The sequence below is a fragment of the Coturnix japonica genome, chromosome 1, assembly GCF_001577835.2.
Source record: "Coturnix japonica isolate 7356 chromosome 1, Coturnix japonica 2.1, whole genome shotgun sequence".
NCBI classification, from domain to species: domain Eukaryota; kingdom Metazoa; phylum Chordata; class Aves; order Galliformes; family Phasianidae; genus Coturnix; species Coturnix japonica.
In genome coordinates, this window is record NC_029516.1 from 86,185,726 (window position 1) to 86,205,549 (window position 19,824).

At 34.3% G+C, this 19,824-nt stretch overlaps 1 protein-coding gene across 5 annotated transcripts in view; it reads left to right on the forward strand.

The window, feature by feature from the left end:
- Window positions 1-19,824, forward strand: part of ROBO1 (roundabout guidance receptor 1) — a 688,445-nt gene that overhangs the window by 86,524 nt on the left and 582,097 nt on the right. The gene's annotated exons all lie outside the window — the stretch shown is intronic.

Below are 19,824 nucleotides of genomic sequence, written 5' to 3' on the forward strand. Positions count from 1 at the left end.
TCTTTCCTGTTTTGCATTTGAATAGTAATGTAAAGATTGTTCTGCCTGGATTTCTAACTTGAATACACTGTGCATGCAGATGGTTTTTTTTTGCCTGCACAGCTCTTCATATATATGAAAACAACTGGTTTAAACTCAGTGAAAAAAGAAAGGAAAAGATTTTCCCTTCTAAGATTTCTTGACCTATAATGAATGGTGGCTCACAGAATGTAAATTAAGGAAGTGAGTTAATACTGTTTTTTGTTGCTTTTTTTTTTTTTTTTTTTTCCCCTACCTAATTTTGTTGGATTCAAGTGCATTATGTAGGGGATGCAAAAAGACTCCAGGATAAAGTAAGATACAAGTTAAAATTATCATTTTAAAAGTTTGACCTCAGACTTCAGAAATCATTTCAAAGCAATTTACCTGTCAGAAAGACATCTACCACTCTTTTAAAAGGAGCGCCTGCAGATCCAAATGTATTTGCATTATAGCTACTTCGAGCCACTTGCACTGGTTTCAATTTAGCCCAAGTTTTGTAGGCACTACTAAAAAGGCTGTTGGCATTGTATTACTTTTTCCATCAAATTAGTTTCAGAATAAAATCTCAGACGGCACTTTGATTTTGTCCCTGCTTTGTAATTTTCATCAAAGATCCAATGCTTGAACCAGGAGATTACTTTCCTTAGCCCGACATCAGTGTGCTCAGCCTAGCTGGCAGGGTGCCAGGAGTGTGACTATCACAAATGAACAAATATAGCATGGAGTTGTTTTTTTGTGTTTTTTTTTTTTCTTTCTTTTCTTTTTCTTGTGGCAGTTCAACCCATTCATTTTTGCTCTTTTCATGACTTTTTCTTACAAAGATTGTCTCTCATTGTATTTTATTTTTTTCTTTTTTAATTGCAAAGAAAGAGATCTGTGCAAAATCTGAAACATTTCCATTCATTTAATTGTAGGGGAGAAATAATGCTTCTTTGGAATTCTGCTGTATTCTTAAACACATACATCAGTATAGGAGGAGATAACAGCTTTTTCTGTGGACTAATTAGAGCAGTAAACAGATAAAACATGTCAGATCATAGCACTGCTAATTGGTTTATTGTGTGTTTTATTTTGCATTGTTTTGTTTCAGTGAGAAAAAAAATCGTTTCAAAAATCATTCAATTAATTATTTTTAGATAAGTTTTTCCCTTGCCAAAAAAATACTTTAAAAATGGAGTTTTGTTGTTTCGCGCTCTCAACTTCTCAGCATCAAGAATTGTTCTGGCTTACTGATGACAAACTCTCAGAATCAGAATTCTTGACTTCAGTAAAATGTGATGAATTTTAATGGTGGTCCTATAACTTTGAAACATTTATTGCCTTTTTTCCTGAATCTTTTCATATATTCTTGTTGTGCCTCACTCTTTTGCATATGGGGTCCACAGGGAAGTACCATCTCCCCCCTTTATTAAAATCATGGCTGAGCCTTTCATCTCATGTCATTACATCTTACCTCTAATTCACATTTAAAATACACTTGCTGTTCCACTATGGCTGTCTCCTGAGGCATAAAGTACCTCTGCCTTGGCACATCTTTATTTAATCAGGAGTTGAGCATTATCTGGAAGGATGTGATTTTCTTTCCAGTTGCTCTGCATATTTAAAAGCAGAATAACTTGATCGTTGATTTTAAAGTGCTCTGATCTAAGAAAACATGGCATTAACTAATGCTTTATTATGTTTGGATGCATACATTTTTCTCCATGTTTTCAGTTATGTCATTGAAGTGTTTTAAAGTTTGCATTTACTATACTGTCAAAAATACTCAAGAACAACAGAAGAACTTCAAATCCCACAGGTAGAAAAAGTCTTGAATAATTTAAATTGGACATTGGTCTATGGTTTTTTGTTTGTTTGTGGTTTTTTTTCTGTTTTTGTTTGTTTGTTTTGGTTTGTTTTGTTTTCAGTTTAAATTAATAGAGGTGGGCACAACCTTTTCAGATTTGTCATTTGATAGCAAAAGCAGTAGAAGTACTTCTCATGGACGTGGCTGGGCTTCTGATCAGGTCCTTAGAAAGCAATAGTACTGTGTAAGTGAAAGTATCCTCCATCTGAAGTGGAACTGGTGCCATGTATATGGGAACTGATCAATCTTTGAGCTTTATAGACATACCTGGAAAAACAAAACCTTGTAAAAACTTATAATAATAACAGTTTTTTAAATGCTCATAAGAGAATTCTTGGAGAGAGGAGGATGAGGAGAAAACTTATTTTGAATTTATTTTTTTGTTTGTTTGTTTGTTTGTTTGTTTGTTTGTTTTAGATTTTGGTTGAGGTTACAGACCTCCATCATTTACAAATCCTATCTCCTAGTACTTGAGTAAATGTTAATGTTATACCGTTATCCCTAATTTTCAAGTAAAATGGATTGATTGTTTTTCTGACATCTATTTTGATTTTTAAATGTTAAATGTATTTTTTTCCTCCACAAAATAGATTTCCCTTAGGAGATAGAGTTAAATAACTAAGCATAATATGTAAAATATATGCAACATGTAATGTGGAATGTAAATTAGAGAATATTGTTTCACCAGTGTAAGTTTTAAACAGAAAACCCTACAACCTTACCTGATAATGATAGGAGCCTGCTGAAATCATGAAGAGAACCAGCCCAGGACTTTGCTTCCTGTGGAGCAGACAAGAATATATTGCAAACCTCATTTTCTGTAACACAGCTTATAAATAAAATACTGAATACAATACTTTAATTATCATAGTTTTTCTGTTTTGACACGAGACAGTTATTAATCATAATTAACCTTTCATAAATGGAATTTTTATTTTTCCACTACCTCTAATGTTTAAGTAGAATATGTATCTTTCGCCTTCCTTTAAAGCCATGCTAGGGAGTAAGTTGTTATTTTAGGAATCTAAAAATTCATAGTTGAGAGCTTTCGTTAAGTCGATCATAATTTACTAACATAAGTAGCTATTTAGTTCAGCCTCTTGAAGGATATTATTTGGCATGATTTCTTTTTAATATCAATTAACTTTTCATTCCTTTAGAATCTGTGTTTTCAAACTGCTGAGATTATCTGATTATGGTATTCTGGGTTTATAAGTGTTTGATATATTTTAACAAGAAATTCTATGTTATTGTGGTTTCCCTATAACCTGCGAAGTCATCGTGAAAAGATGGCTCCTAGCATGGAAAGATCCCCATTTGCTGCTTCATAAAGATTCATTCCTCCTATAGTTTTAAAGTGTCTGAATGAAATTTCGATTAGATATCCAAAATAAATCTCTCAATGATCTGAGTAAAGTATGGAATGGTTCAGTTGAAGAACGTACTTACTTTTATGGTTTTGCAGGTTTCTCTGAGAGCAATATTTAAAAAAATGAAATGTTCAGCCCCAGTTAATCTACAATTTAACTACTGTCTGTCTTTTGACACTGCCTCAGAGGCAAAGGAAAATGGATTCAAATTCTGTACAAGCCCCTGTTTGTGAAACTGTAAAGGACTCACTGAGCTAAGGAAATTAAGAATGACCAGTACTCCCTTGATACTTTTTAAAGAGTAGAGAATACAGATTTGCATTCTTTCATCTGGAAAGTACTTGAGAATAGATTTCACCCATTCTGAGTGAGTTATGTAGCAGCTGAGCTGGTAGTTAAAAAGATGGAATTTCTTTTGATTTTATTACTCTATCAGTTTAAAGTAGTGATGTTCATAATTATTTTGTGGTGGGCCAGTAAGCATTACCTGGACAGGAAAGTCTAGTTTGTAGGTCAGTGGGGAAATAAGGGAAAAGATAGATGCCCCAAACCCCATGACTTATGTAAATCTGTGCCTTCGCAGGAAGAGGTCTTTTAGTCCCAGAGGAATATTGACTTTGAAGTTAGAAAGACATGATTTCACATGATCAGAATTTTATGTATGAGTCTCCAATTCATCTTATTGTTTAGTCAAATATGAGACAAAATGAAGATAACTTCTAGGTACTTCTGATTAAAGACATATTTATAAGATTGAAAATGTGTAAGTAGGCACAATCACAGAAAAACTGAGATTTCAACGCAATGCATGTCTGAGGGTCATCTAGTCTGATTTTTTGCTCAGAACAGTACTATCGTCTGAGTTAAATCAGATTGTGAAAGGTCTTGTCTAGCTGAGTTCTGAGTGTTTTCTACGATGGAAATTTCATAACCGCTTTGGGGCACTTTGGTGTATTTTTCTTCCCTCCTTAGAGTGAGTTGAAACTTCTAGTATTGCAGTTTGTGACTTTTGCTTCTTGTCCTTCACTGTTCAAGCCTGGCTGGCTCACACATTCACAAGACTTTCTGTAGCTGAAGTTTGTAATTAGACTCCTGTCTCAGAGATCTTTATGCTAAACCAACCTAAGTTCTTTAACCTCTCCCTGTTTTTCCATATGCCTCAGCCACCGACCATCATAGGGGCTCATGGGTATTCTTCCCCATTTTTCTATTTCTCTCTCAGAGCAAACCAAGAATGGATTCATTCTTCTGTGTGCAGACTCACTAATGACAGCTGGAAAAAGCAAGTCACCCCTTTACCTGCTGATCTTGCTCTCACGAAAGCATCCCAGATTGTTGGTAGCCTCCTCTTGGCAAAGGCATGCTGCCAGCTGAAAGTCACCTTATTCACTGGGACTTACTGCCATATACCTTCTACCACCGAAAGGATCTATTGACAAACTAGTGACAAGAAATATTTTATTTTGGTGCACACTTTCTCATTTTATTTTCAGACTTTAATGTATATCAGTATGACTATAAGTTACATCTTTGTGATTCTGTTTTGCTTCAGCTTTGATGAATGTATCTGTAAGTGATGCATAGCAAGAGATGATAATGTATTGTGTTTCCTTTATACATTCCTCCAAGTTTGTAGATAGTGATCAAATTCAGAGAAAGTATTTAGACAGGTTCGGCCTCATAGAAGCTAAGGATCTTGTGGAAAGATATGTTTCTATCATTTGCATCCAATAAACTTGAAGCAGACAGAACACAGATTTAAAAAAATGAAAGATAAATTACATACCTTTTATTTAGCCCCTACGTAGATGAATTTTACAGCGAAAATATTTTATGAGGTAGACAAATAACATTTTTCCTCTCTTTTCTTCTTCTTCTTTTTTTTTTTTATTTTTAAAATTTATCTATTTATTTATTTATTTATTTTTCATTGGTCTTCTCAGAAAGACTGGTTTTCTCTGTGTAGGAGCATAGTCCATACTGTAACCTTTTGTGGAAGGGAAGCAGTACAGCTGAAATCATCTTATCTGACCACTGTGTATACCAATTCATATGTATAAAAATTTGTAAATATGGACAAGAACGTCTATTTATCAATTGATAACCAACTGAAAAGACATTCTGTCTCATGTAGTGTCCTTCGAAGTGCAGGTTAATATGTCATAGTTGCAAAATATTTGAAAAACGTATTCTTAAATCACAATATCCATGAACTGAATTCTCAGGTTATTTCACATTCCGATGCTTTGTGGTGTCACTTTGTTTTTTTCTATTTTTTTTTTTTTTTGGGGGGGGGGGGGGGGGGGGGGGTAAGGGGGTGGGGATGTAGACAAAGGTTTTACCAGTAGAAAAATCACACCCTGAAAGAGGACAGATGCTGAAGCAGGGAAAGAAATCTGGCACATGCCTTCCCTTCCAGAGATAAATAAAATAATAAATAAATAAAAATCATAATTAATCAAAATAATCAATAAATAAAAAGATTCCCAGCTGTATTTCAATTAATGGCTCCTTTAGTAGCATTTAAAAAGAAATAAATAAAGCAATATGCTTTATTTAATTGTTTGAATATATGGAGATAAATAAAGAGGCAGAGTAAGCTACAAGACTCTTAAGGAAGAGATCCTTATTCTTAATCTAGCTGTACATCATGCAACTATTCTGCTTTGATGATGTGACCTCTGTGATGAACCTGGCTAGTAGAGCACATGTGCTGTACCGTATTCCTAATTAAGTCATCAAAATGCACTGGAGCAAACAGTGACTTGCATAGACCAGTATAAGTAATTTTAGTTCCTCTATTGCTTGGTTAATAGAAAGTGGCACTGTTCTAGATTATGACTGATAGAGGTTACATGCTACAGCTGCTCTTATTGTGCCTGCAGGTAGACCAATTTATAAGCAGTTTCTGTACTTATGTAACAAGAGCACTGTTATTTGTTTCCCTAGCTTACTTTTTGAGGATGTAACCACAGAGACATTTCCTTTTATTTTTATTTTTTCCTTTTTTTCTCTTTTTTTTTTTTCTCCTAGAAGCCATTATCTACAATTATTTTCAAAGCACAGGCATAGTCTACTTGTTTTGAATTCAGTAAAGGAATGTTTTCCAAAACAGATCTCAAAAGGAAAGGATGTCTGCTGAAACAAATAAAAAGATAAAGAAGAAAAAATGCCAGCAGTGACAATTGGACTCTTAAGAAAAAAGGAAATACTTTTGATAGGGATTTCATTGGCCTCAGCTTAAGACTTTGTAAACATGCGGTATGGATTCTGAAACTTTTGTTGGTATTCTTCACAAATAGTCTTACTTGAAGCTTTAGGGGAGAAATATGATAGAGACAAAAATACGAAAATGATCAGACAGGCCTTGAAAATCTCTCACAGCCATTATCTATACCATAAAAATATTTTGCTGTCTACATAGTTCCGTGGCACTCCAAAGCACATAGCAAGGCTACTGTATGTCATAATCTAAGAAGGAATTTTCTTGAATTGTGGAATTTCATGAATGCTAATGAAGAATGTATGTATTCATAGATGGTAGAATTTTGACCAGAAATTGATCCACATTAATTTTAAATTAAAAAAAAAAAAGTTATATTTTTAAATTATTTATTATTATTATTATTATTTTTTACGTAATTGATAAATTGTCCTGAGAACAGTCTAGAGTTGCAAAAGTGCAGAGCAAAATGATATAGTCTCTATTGAAACTAATCTTTGTTTAGGTGATCAATCTGTTAGACCTTCTAAGCAACTTAATGACTTTAACGTCAATTACAGAACTAATTTCAGTCATATCAGCGGAAGAATGTAAGAATTTACAAGGATGTTTTCACACTTATGACTACTCAAGGGGTTTCTGCAGGCTTATCTATACCTGCTAATTTATTTTTAGTGCTGTGTAATATGGTGCCTAGGGATGCTTTATTAAATATTTTAATAAGTGTCAAATATATCTGTACAATTTCTGCCTTGATAAAAAACGTAGTTTACATAAACCTTCATCTACATATAGGAAAAATAATAATCCTTTTTTCAGAGACTGTCACCTTATTTTTGCACAAGATTCACAGGAAATTCCTACCTTCTGTCCAATCTGAACTTTAAGTCATAGTGGAACTGTTGAAATCAAATAAGTCATATTTCAAGCTTTTACTCATCTTAAACTATTGAATTAGTTTGACACTAACATCTATGGTATTCGTACTGTATACATTATCATGTTAACAGCAGTGAGTAAATGACTAGTTGCTGTGTGTTCCTTATTCCATTATTTTTCAAGTTTATATTTTTGTTATTAACAGCTTAAGTATTTTTCCTACATTGGTGATTGTATATTGGTAGTCAAAACAGCATGTCAAATGTGGTGTGTATATTACTTCCAAATTAGTCAACCAAATTTACTCTGTTAAATAAAAACAAAAAAAAACACCTGTCCTTTACAAATTATTTTTGCTTACGGCATTCTTACAGGCTACCATGAAGATAAAAGACCCTTTAACAGTGCTGTGAAGCACATCTGGTTAGCCATTTACTATTAAGCTTCTACGTTTAGACATTTCTTTAATTATACTTCTGTAAGCTTTTTTCTTCCTTTTTTTTTTTTTTTTTCTCCCCAGCATCTCCCTATGGATAAAATTTAATGATATTATTTATAACTTGGTTTAAAATTAGATCATAAATGACTGAAGTTTATGCCTACTTCATTTTGACATGCAGCTGATGCGACCTCCAAGGTCATGCTTTTAATATATGAAAATAAAAGGGAAGCTAGGCAACTAATGGTACCTGACAAAGGGATGCACTGCTGTTTATGGTTTTTTCCTTCCCTCTCTTTCTCTCTTTTATTTGCATTTATACCCTCCAGGGTTTCTTTTACTTACTGCACTCCCTATTAAGTATGATTAAACCGTTCCCAGTTCTCTGTACATCCATCTGAATCTTCAGAGTTAAATGTGTAAATGTAAACTTTAAGATTTTCATAGAATCATAGAGTCATAGAATAGCATAGGCTGTATGGAACTTTGAAGCCATTCCCCCTTATCCTATCACTATCAGACTGTGTAAAATGTCACTCTCTCTCTTGTTCATAAGCTCTCTTCAAGGCCACAATGAGGTCTCCCTAGAGCCTTCTCTTATTCAAGCTAAACAACCCAAACTCCCTAAAGCTTTCTTCATAGGAGAGGTGCTGTAGCCCTGTGACCATCTTCATTGACCTCTGGATGTGTTCCAAGAGCTCCACATCTTTACTGTTCTGGAGGTGCCTGGCCTGGAAGCAGTGCTCCAGATGGGGTCTCACAACAGCTGAGTAGAGAGGGACAATCCCCTCCCTTTCCATGCTGGCCATCCCCTTTTTAATGCAGCCCAGGATACTGTTGGCCTTCTGGGCTACAAGAGCACACTGCTGGCTCATGTCCAGCTTTTCATCCACCAGGACTCCCAGCTCCTTCTCTGCAGGGCTGCTCTCAATGTGTTCTTCTACCAGTCACGTGCAGTAAAAAATATTTTATTACATTCAGTATTTCTTCCCTAAAAATATGGCACCACACTAACACAGGACCAATCACTTGCATGTTTTGGAATTACTCAGTATTTAAGTATGTCTTCCTTCCCTTAATCATATTTGTTGTTAAAATGTAGATTTTCATTTTTGAAATCTGCTGCAGAATTAAGTTTCTTTGACGATTTGGCATGTAGCACACAAACATGATTTTGAAAAGTGTGATGTTCCAGTGATGCCATTTCCATTATCTTCTCTTGTTACATCTCTAAGTGCAGATTTATTTACAGTTGATAGTTGATAATCTGGCATTCATCTGGCTATCAAATCAGGACTAAGCACTGTGCTAATTCAAAATTGGACTGAATGAAGAGGCCAAAGCCTGTGGATGTTCATGACTGTATCTTCTGCTGAGGAACTGCTGGGACATTTGGAATTGGAGTGTATAAGATCTAAATAATATCTAAATCATTGCTTGGTTGCATGTATTCAGTTGCCTGTTTAATTTATTGTCTGATAACTTATACACAGATTCATTATTTTCGAGTTCCCGATTGTTTCTTTCCTGTTTTTTTATTACTTGCTTTTATTACTTGACATTACCAACTATTACCATCTTTTTATTATCACACATGCTCGCGGTTGGCTTTTCTGTAAGCTTTAGGTTAGCTTCAACCAAGATTGCAGAAAGAAGTTAGCATCTGTTCTAAAATGTCAGCAGTTTGGCAGCATGCCCATTCATTTTGGTTTCTCTTTCTACTTTTAAGCTGGAGCTGTTCCAGAGGAGAAAGATTCTTTATATTATTGTTGTTTTAGCATTTGCTTTTAACAAAGTAGTTTTGATATGGCTTAAATATGCAGATCAAAACTGATACTTGAATCCCTTAGGACTGTGTCCAATTTTTTAAAAAAATACAGACTATTCTAAGTTAAAACCAAAAATGCAGAAAAACTAGGAATGATGATTACTGTCTACCTTCCTTCCTAGTTTATTTCCCATTTCTTTAAAATATATCATTTTTAAAATTTCTATGTCCTTGATAGGGCTTGCTGTATAGAGTGGTCAAAATGTTAATTTCTTTCCAGCATTCACACAGCTTACCCAAATTGAGCTCTCTGCTCTCTTGGCTAAATTACTTATGGGACCTGAGCTAGTTTATTTAAAGCTAGCCTGGAAACTTGACTTAACACTGCAATCTGCTGTTCTTTCACTGTCTGCCATCTTTATTTCATACTGCAGCTTTTCTTGCAAGATTTCAAGATGGTGGGTTTTTTTGTGTTCCCCTCCCCCCCCCAAGAACCATTATAAGAAAAACTTGTGCATGCTTTGGCAGGAAATTCTGAATCATCAAGTATTTGAAAGGAATTAAGTACAGTGAGAAAAAGGATGGCTTAAGGTCAGTCACAGCTTATGATAGCATTCTGTCAGTGTCAAGTCTGGCTTTGAGCTCTCATTCAAAATATTTAACCTTTCTATTACTAGAGAAAGTCCAATTAATCTACGTTACAGTCAACTTGCAAGAAATAAAGGAAATCCCTTGGTCAGCATTTGCAGAACAGTCAGCTTTGATAATTCAGAAGAACTGTCAGAATCCTGTCATTAGAATTGACTTGTCTATCCTCTTGCCAAGAAAGACTGGAAGCAACAATATTGTACACGACTACAGCAGTAATATATATATACATATATATGTATGTATGTATATGTATTTGAAACTGAAGGAAAATCTAGAGTAAAACTGCTTATTTCTAGTCTGATCACATGAAATATTTATTATAATAGATGATAATTCATGTACATAGCAAAGCATAAGCAATATTTTAATACTGCTGAGCCAATTTAACAAATTCCATTCAAAGGCCACAGGGCACTTGTAGTCACCATTAAATCTTGCTCATGAACTGATATGGCAAATTAAAAAAAGTATCACTTGATTTTTATGAAGACTTCATCTAACTTCCCATTTTAATCTTTATGTATTTCTGGACTGGGAAAAAATAGCATAGGGCAATAACAGGAATAAGAGGAAGAGAACAGAGGGATTGGTGCAGAATGGTTGCTAATATAGGAGCAGAAATAACAGGAGGCCGAAACTATGTGTGGGAAGTCTGGATTTGATGTTCTACTTTGCTTTACTGGATTGGATAGTATGAAGGAATATGTATTTGTACCTTCTTTAGACTACAAGGCAAAGTATAGTGAAGGAGCTGCAATTCTGACTTTCATATTAAGATGACTCTTGGGACTTAATGCTCAGTCCCTGGTGAGCATACTTTTATTCTGAGACTCTCTAATTCCTTATGATGAAGGACAGTAGGAGGGTTGGCCAAGGAAATGCCAGAGAATGGATTATATAGTGAAATAAAATCCAAGTAACAATTATAAATGATTAGGTTGTGAAAAGTTCGTCACCATTATTTAACTGAATGGAAATCTTTTGTGTCAGTTGAGAACATTCACATTCAAGGTCTATTTATGTCATATTACCATGTTTAGTAAAATAAATAATTTCATGCTGTCCATACTGTCAAAACTGCTTTTGAAGGTACCTGAATGTGTACAATATTATTTTTTATATACTTGAAATATCTTTGCATGTTTAGTATTATCTTCTGTGTTCTTTTTTTTTCAGTTTAGATAGATCTAACTAGATGGCAGGGAGGACAGAGGAGGAGCAAGAAAGGATAATGTGTGCAGAAGGATATAAAGAAGGGTACAGGGGAAGTAGTTGCTCAGAGAATTTCAGAGGAGATTTCACAAATACCTAGAAGAATCAATCAAATTAGGAGAATATAATAGAATAGAGGACTGTGTTTTTATAGATTTACTTCTTAGGGGACAATTTCTATCATATTTCAGTAATACAGTGCTGAGTGCATTGTGCTTCCAGACTGCAACCAGGGTGCTAACATTAAGAACTGCTGATGTTATATTGTCTATTGTGTATGCTATGTGCCTACAGAGAACTGGAGACCATCGATGCATCTGTCAGTGGTTTCTTAACTGGTGCTGAGCAAAGAGGCTTCATTAGAGGTCTACACCTCATTTTGTGAATTGTCTAATTTGATTCTTGGGGCCCCTTTTTCTAGCAGCTCTCAACATTCACCATTAGAATTAAATATAATTAATTTTTCCCACCACAGCAGAATATTCCTAGTGTGTAAGAAATTTTTTAAAAATGATATCTGCTATGTCTCATTTTACCTGTACAAAAGTTATGGAAAAATTGAGAATTTTGGATGATAGGAAAAGATGATTCCTTTCCATTATTATAATGGTAGAAATAATACTGTAAAGGAGAAAACTATTTTTAATACTTCTGAAGTTAACATAAAGAGCATAGTGTGCTAAGACAATGTTAAAAGAATGCAGTATAAATTGCACTTAGACTGCTTTGTATTCTAGCATATCTGTTCATTCATAGGTCTGATTTTCTTTGTTTACAGGATTTGGGGAGGAAAGATTGATAGTTGTATACCCACAAGTTTCCGAACTACTGTATGTAAAACTTTGAATGTAACCGTTCAGAAATGGCAACCCAATAATTTTATTATGAAAAAAAAAAAAAGAAAGAAAAAGAAAACAAACAAATAAACAAACAACTTGAAGGAATACACAAATATTTGCAAACAGAGGAAAGAACATTTACAAATTTCTTCTCAAAACAAGAAATCCTGATTATGCACATTTTCTGTTTCTGTAATCTCCAGCTCAGTTTAAGAGTCTAGCCTACTGTCCAGCCCCATCAAACCTCTGTGAAACATGCAACATTTTTCATCTCTGTGCTGACACTTCATTGTACTAGCTTCATCAAACTATCTAATGTTTTAGAAACTTGTATTTGATTGGATTGCTTATGGTCTGAGTATGATTTACTCAATAAGGAGAGACAGTTGCTGCATATTAGATGGACTGTTGTTGGGATTGCCCTTTGTTGTTGCCTGCTGTCTCCCTTTACTAAATAAAGAGTTTGGATTCAACTTGGATGGAATAAATCCCACCCTTGGTGTCTGCAAATTCTCTTTTGTCAACTGAACTGCTGTTAGACTAAACAATGGATATGCACATGTTCATCTTGCAATTATCCAAGTCAAGGATCAAGACAATACTGTGGCTGTATAGTAGCCCACATGTTCCTGTTTTCTTTCCAGGAAAACTAATGTCTCGAGATGGAGACTCTCAGTGCTTGCCTTAAGTAATGATCAAACTGAGGAAGCAGTGCAGGGTTCCATAGTTTAGATGTAGCAGGGCAGTCTTCATCAGATTTGAAAGGTCTAATGATGATATATTACAGGAAAATTATTTTTCCCAGCTTATTGTGGCAGCAAGGCCAAAGCTTGTAGAAGGCTTGTAGCCCTAGCACAGAATGGAGAGAAGTATTTGTGAATTATTAGTAAGAGAGACGATGGCAACGCAATACATTTCATTACATTGTTTGGACAATGTGCTGTCAGAAATGAGGAATTTTGAAACCCTTTGGGAAGTCTTGAGCTCGCTCTTGGAAGGGACTGTGGAAGGAGCCTGCTGAAAATCTTGAAGCATGAGTCACAAGCTTCAGCAGCTGAGCCAGAGCGTGTCTGGTCTCAGAAGGGGAAGAAGAGTTATGCCTAAAGTTTAAAGTCCAGACACAGTGCCTGAAAGCTAATCAATCTCAGGAAACATAAAAGCTCAACCAAGTAAAGCACAAGGAAATAAATTAGAGAGTAGTTACAAGGGTCTGAGTTTATTTCAGCTGGCATTTTAAATGGAGGTATCTGAGGTGGGGCCCCCTGCAGACAAGGTTAAAGTGGGTTGAATTATTCCTTGATTACTTATATCTCTGTCTTGACTAAAGAAGGAACCAGTAATGATACCTGGTGAGTCTCTGATGTTAGATCAAGTTTATCAAGTCCGTTTTCTAATCTACAGATCTTCCATCTGAACAGCTTTCTTGGCAAATACTCCAGCTTCCCTCTCTAAAATAATAATTGTGTTCTCTCATTTTCTGTTGAAACAGAAGTATGCGTGCTATGTACAAAGTAGTACCAAAGCCGTGAAGCAGCCTTTACATTACTTGCTCTGATACGGATAATTCTTATTTACACTCCTCAGATCCTCAAGGATTTTGAGCTGTCAGATTTGGAGGATAATTTTGAATGGTCTTAGAGTGAGGTGTTTAAAATGAGAAGTATTGCTCTTTGTGCCTACTTTTCTTTCCTTCTGCGGGAAAAATAAATAAATAGAAAAATAAATAAATAAATAAAAAGACTAACATATGAACGACCAGGGGAAGTAATTTATTTCCAAGAGTTGCTGTGAATAATAAAGCATTAGTTCACAGTTTTAAGGATGACAACAAAATGAAACATTGTAGGTAGATATTGTGATTAACGTTCAGCTTATAAAATGCAAGATGCTTTACTATATTACATGAACAAAAAAATAGAAAGAAGTTGAGGTTTTACATTAAACTGCTACTGTTATTTCCCAAATGATGAGTTTTATAATTTGCTCTTTTAAAAATGTGTATGTAGTTTTGCATAAAGTCAATAAATATATTCCATTTAGTCTGAAAGTTGGAATCTATATCTGTTTAAGTCACTTGGCACATTTTTATAAAATTCTGCGATAACAAAATGATAAATAATGAGAAAAACTTACTCGAGTTAAGTTTGTATGTTTTGAGTGCTTCAACCACAACATTGTGTCTCTTCCAAATATATGTTTCTATATGTGCTTTCCTCAGTAGCGTTAATATTTTAACATGTTTTTACACTGTGTGCTGCATGAACTTTGATTGTACAAATTATTTACTTGTGTTATGGATTAAACTCAATGAGTAACATGATTATTTTACAAAGCAGCACCAAAACCAGTGGCACCTTTCTAAGTAAGGTGGTGGCTGAAGAATTCAGAAAAAACAGACTGGAGAGCAGAATATATCAGCCTTTCACAGAAGCAATGCTGGTGTAATGTACTATGCACACTGTGTGTGAGAGAGATGTGTAGCTTTTTAGAGATTTGTCATTGGAGAACAGGGGAGTAGGGATAAGAATCAAACTTTGCTGTTAAACTTGATGTATTTGCAAATTTTTCTTTATGGTAGTTAGAAAAGGAACCACAAATTTACGAGTTCAAGTGGCTTTCTGCTTAATTTTTTTTAAATGACACTGGCATTTTCAGTAAAAATATTTTTAATTGTAAAATTATTGCATATTGTAAAAATAAACAGGAATTGTAAAAATGAATAAAAATTAAAACAAACCTATATACATGCATACATAGATATATATATATTGAATGTGCCTGACCATGTCTAGACTGCTGCTCCAGGGAAAGACTTTTAAAGGAGCAGAAATAAAGTTACGGAAAAAGTGCTTTTTATAATAATTAGAAGTAACGTAACTAAGTTATTTGGCTATTTAATGAAACTAATTTAAATTTGTGAGACCTATAGATAGCATTTGCATAATCTTACATGCAGGTAACAAATTCTCACAACTCTGTTTCATTTTGTGATAGTTTGCTTTTTCTCTCTTCCTCCTATACTCCCAATCAGAATTGAGAAAATTTAAATTTTCTCACTATTACTCATATTTTCTCATATGGATTATCAAAAGCCTACGATATTTTATGAAACACGGTGGCTTAATGAAGTGGACTGGAATTTAGAAATCTCCGATTTCTGTACTTGTTTTCGTAAATATTTTGTTTCTCTTGGAGTATCAAAGTAGAAATGGAAGTATCCTTGGAATTACTGTGGGAGCAGTGGAGGTTAGAATCCTTGACGATTAATTGCTGCTCATAAATTCACCTTATTTTCTGATTAATGACTCAAGATGTTGATGGCAGTGTTTTATTGCTCCTGCATTTTTACATATTTTGTGAATTATAGACTGTCATCACCCAGCATTGCAGGCATAATGAAAATACACATATTATTATTGCTCTTCCTTTGATACTGTTTATTCCACAGATTTCTGAGAGAATGATTTGATTTCTTCATTAATAAAAAAGCCCCTTGAATTTACACATATCTGATTTGATACCCAAATAAGGTTCTGATATAATCTCCATATTAAGGATGTAGTTAAGGATGTAATTCAGTGTAGTTGTTTGCTGTAGGAGTGAGTATCTATCTATACCTAAAGATGTGAAATACTGTATTATTTGTTGATTTCTGAAAATTGCATTGCAGAATATAGTCATCAAACTTCAAACTCTCAGTTCCAGTAAAAGAGTGGTGATCCAAGTTAATATGCTGATAATGAAAAGAAAGAGATGGATGATTTTCAGTACTGACAACCTGCCAATTTCATCATCTATCAATCACTATTTTTCCATATAATCCTTTTTTTTTTTTTTTTTTTTTTTTTTCCCTTTCCATTTTAATGTTGGGGTACTGAGTAATTTATTATTGGAGCTGCTGAAGAATGAAAGCCATACAACTGCAGAAAGCCCATCAAGTAATGTCTATTTTTTTAAATTTTTTTTTTAATGATGAGCTGTATGGATTTTGAGGAGCAGAGCTTCTTCGTGTGTTATGTTTTGCAAAATGGTGGTGTCCAAGTCCTGCATGTAGCCTCTATTGAAAGGAACACCAGATTGCTCATACTGTGAAGTCCTTTCCTCCAAACTTAGCAGTGATAATGAGAGCACAGCATAAAAGTATTGCGGAGATGGATAGCAAGGGGAAAGGGGAAACAGCTAGATAAATAGCTGAGAAGTGTTCACTAAATACATTTGTGAAACTGATTAAAGAAATGCAACAAAATAGAGAAGAAAATAAATGATGGATGTCCTAGAGTTTATATCCTTATAGCATTATTTTTGGCATATGCTCGCTAGCTAACGAAGAGAAAATTTGACGATGAACAGCCCCAGTATGAGAATTCGAACTGTAGTCAAAGGGCAAGAGAAAAGGCAAAGATGGAGCCCTAGAAATAGTACATTTACTTTCTAAGGGAAAATGAGGTAAAAGGGACATTAACTAAAGGATTCAGCTCTGAGTGGTGACATGTCTGGTGACATGCATTAACCTCCAGCATGCCACTATGGGAGACTTTTTTGCTCACAAAATACAATTCAGACATGTCAGACAGCCACTGAAGTTTTCTTACAAGCCTCTGAAGGCACTGTATCATTTTAATACTTCTCCATTAAAACACTAAAAGAACTCAGCCAACTACTATACATTCAGACAAATGTGCCAGAAAGCTTACATGATCACATATAAACTATTTCTAAATGGATTCATCTGGTAATAGTTGTATTAGGGAGTGAACTTGGAGTTAGTGATATACTGTGTAAATTAGTGTAGGGATTAGAACTATTATAAAATCTTAAGCTCAAGAAGAAGTGGTTATTATTGTAGATTGCCTTGTAGAAAAAATTCACATGAATTTTACAGAAGAGTTTTGTACAGAGAAGTTCATCCCAAAACAAAAAGGTAGTTAGGCCAGAGAGAGAAATTGATTGGTAGCAAGAAATTCCAAATATTTCACAATACTTGTTTTGGGGTGTTTTTTGTTTGTTTGTTTGTTTGTTTGTTTAATTATTTTATTTTTCAAATGATCAATCATAATGATTTTATCCTACAACTTCAGAAAAATATTCAGTCTAAATATGCGAAATTATGGAGTGAGCAGATTTCAAGCAAGTAGAATCCAGTGGTGAAAATGAGATGGATTCAAAGAGGGGAACTGCCAGGTATAATAATGATTATCAATGGAGAAAGTGCTCTCTATATGTGCTTCCTTGTAAATGCAGTGGGGGATAAAGGAGAGCCAGAAAAGAATGTAGACAAGTCTTTTTGTCTGGACACTTCACAACTCTGGATGAAGCAGAATACAGCCTGAAGATTTGGAAAATTGATTCACAGAAAGTAACAATAAAATACTGTGTAATAACAATACTAGTAATCGCTCAAGCTAAAAGCAGGAAAGACTTTGGTATGAAAAGAAAATCTGTACAAATGTGAGAACATATCATCAATTACTTTTATATCTCTATTTATAAAATGTTCACTAATATAGAATCTACATAGTTGTTTTGATTCAAATTTGCTTTATTGCTAGTGTGAAGATTCAGAATGAATCCATGAATTCCACTATGATTCCTGTTAATATTATCCTGGCACATTTTTCTCAGTCAGATAACTGATTGCAGTATATAGACTAGTCTACCTAATTTCTCTGGTTGAAGGGGCATATTTTGTAAGTGTTGACTGAGTGTGAAGTTGCCATATGAAAGGAGATCTCCACCCAAAAGATATTTATCCATTATTTGTGTTACCTTAATATTCACATTTTTCCCCAGAAGATATCAAAACACAGTAAGATGACAACACATTTATATGCAGTCTTTCTGTGCAAGTTAATCTCATGTACTTGAGAATGTGCACAATGTAAATCATAGCATGGTACCAGGATAAATTTCTGAGGAAATTTTAGTTGGGTCATGTATTGTGTGTGTATGTAGGCAGGTGTGCCAGCAGTTCTGGACACCCAAGAGCAGAGTTGGGTTGTTTGTTTCAAGGAACTTATTATGTTACTGGTGAGAGCCTGTCCAAGAAGTTTGTAGTCAGCATGGACTTTCCTGGAATTTTAGAGCAGCTCAGATTGGAACAACCTTGGCAGATCCCTTCTGCCACGGGTCAGCTACAAGGTCATATAATTCTTGTAGATCTCCAAGGACTTACTCTGCACAGCTCTGTTCGAACTTTTCTGATGATCAGCTATCCTCATGGGAGCAAATTCCTTGTATCCAGATAGAACTTCTTTTATTTCTGTCTGATTACCTCATTTTGTCACTGTGCACTATGGTAAGGGGCCTGAATCCTCACAAATGGATCTTGACTTTTCATCCCAGCATGTAGGTCCATCTGTCATGTCAGGAAAATTTTCCATAGTATTCACAATAGCGAAACAAATCAATTGAGTACAATTCCGACAATTCTTTTTAACGTTTAAACAGAAACTGTTTACATGGCTTATTGAAATATGATCATTGATCACACACAGTCATTCCAGTGTGTGACTGTAATTTATCAGAAAGATAATGATACCTTTGTGATTAATCCTTTATTACATATATTTTTAAAATTGAAAGAATATCTATAACGTTTGCTCAGTATAACATGCTGATCATGTTGTGCAATATTGGATTATCTAAACCTATGTTGTTTTTTTCATTACAGTAAAGCTAGGGAATACAGATTTTCTATGATCTTATTTCTTATATTCACGCTGTGAAATTAATTGAATGAAATAATGACTATTTCAGTTTGTCTACTGTGGCCATTCTTACGTGTAGGGTGGGATGGGATAAGCTCTTTCATCTTTTCCCTTTATTTCAGAAAGTTAAAAAGAAATTTCGAGTGAAAAATGAGTACACTCAGAAGATTCAGGTTGTGTCTATGAATGGGAAAGGAAAAGCCATTTATTTTATGGCTTTTCTATCATGTCGTCAGTTATATTAAAGTAATTTTAAAGTATTTTATTAATATTAATATTAATCTTCAAGTAATTATTGCAAGTTTCAATTTCCTATTTTTAATAAGTATCATGATGCTATAAAGGATCAGAGAGCAGAGAAGAAAGTTGCATCCTCATGTGAATATTTGCGCTACATATTTACATTCTGTGTTCTCTTACACAGGCTAAGTAGTGTTTCTTCAAATGTGAAACATGTATATATGATGTCAGATTATTTGAAATGAGCTGTCAAATACCAGTTAATTCAGTACTTTCTGTTTTAATGACTAAGGCCAGCATCTGCTCAGCAGACTGAAGAAAGCAATGGATTTAAGAGGTTTTTGAAGGTATACTTTTCATTTGCTAAAAAGTAGTGCGGAGATAAATAAAAAGAAAGTATTCTCACATTCCAACTGAAGAGGGTTTTATTTTGATTGTTTTTTTCTATGTTGTACTTTTTTGTTTAAAAAAAATTTAAAAAAATTTAGTTTACCTTACCAATCAGGATAAGTACACATCGTCTCAATCTGACTCATTTATAAATATCTACTATAAATATGTATGCTATAAACATGTGTGGTAATATTAGAATTAACATATGGAGAGACAGTAGAGTGGTTTTTACAGGT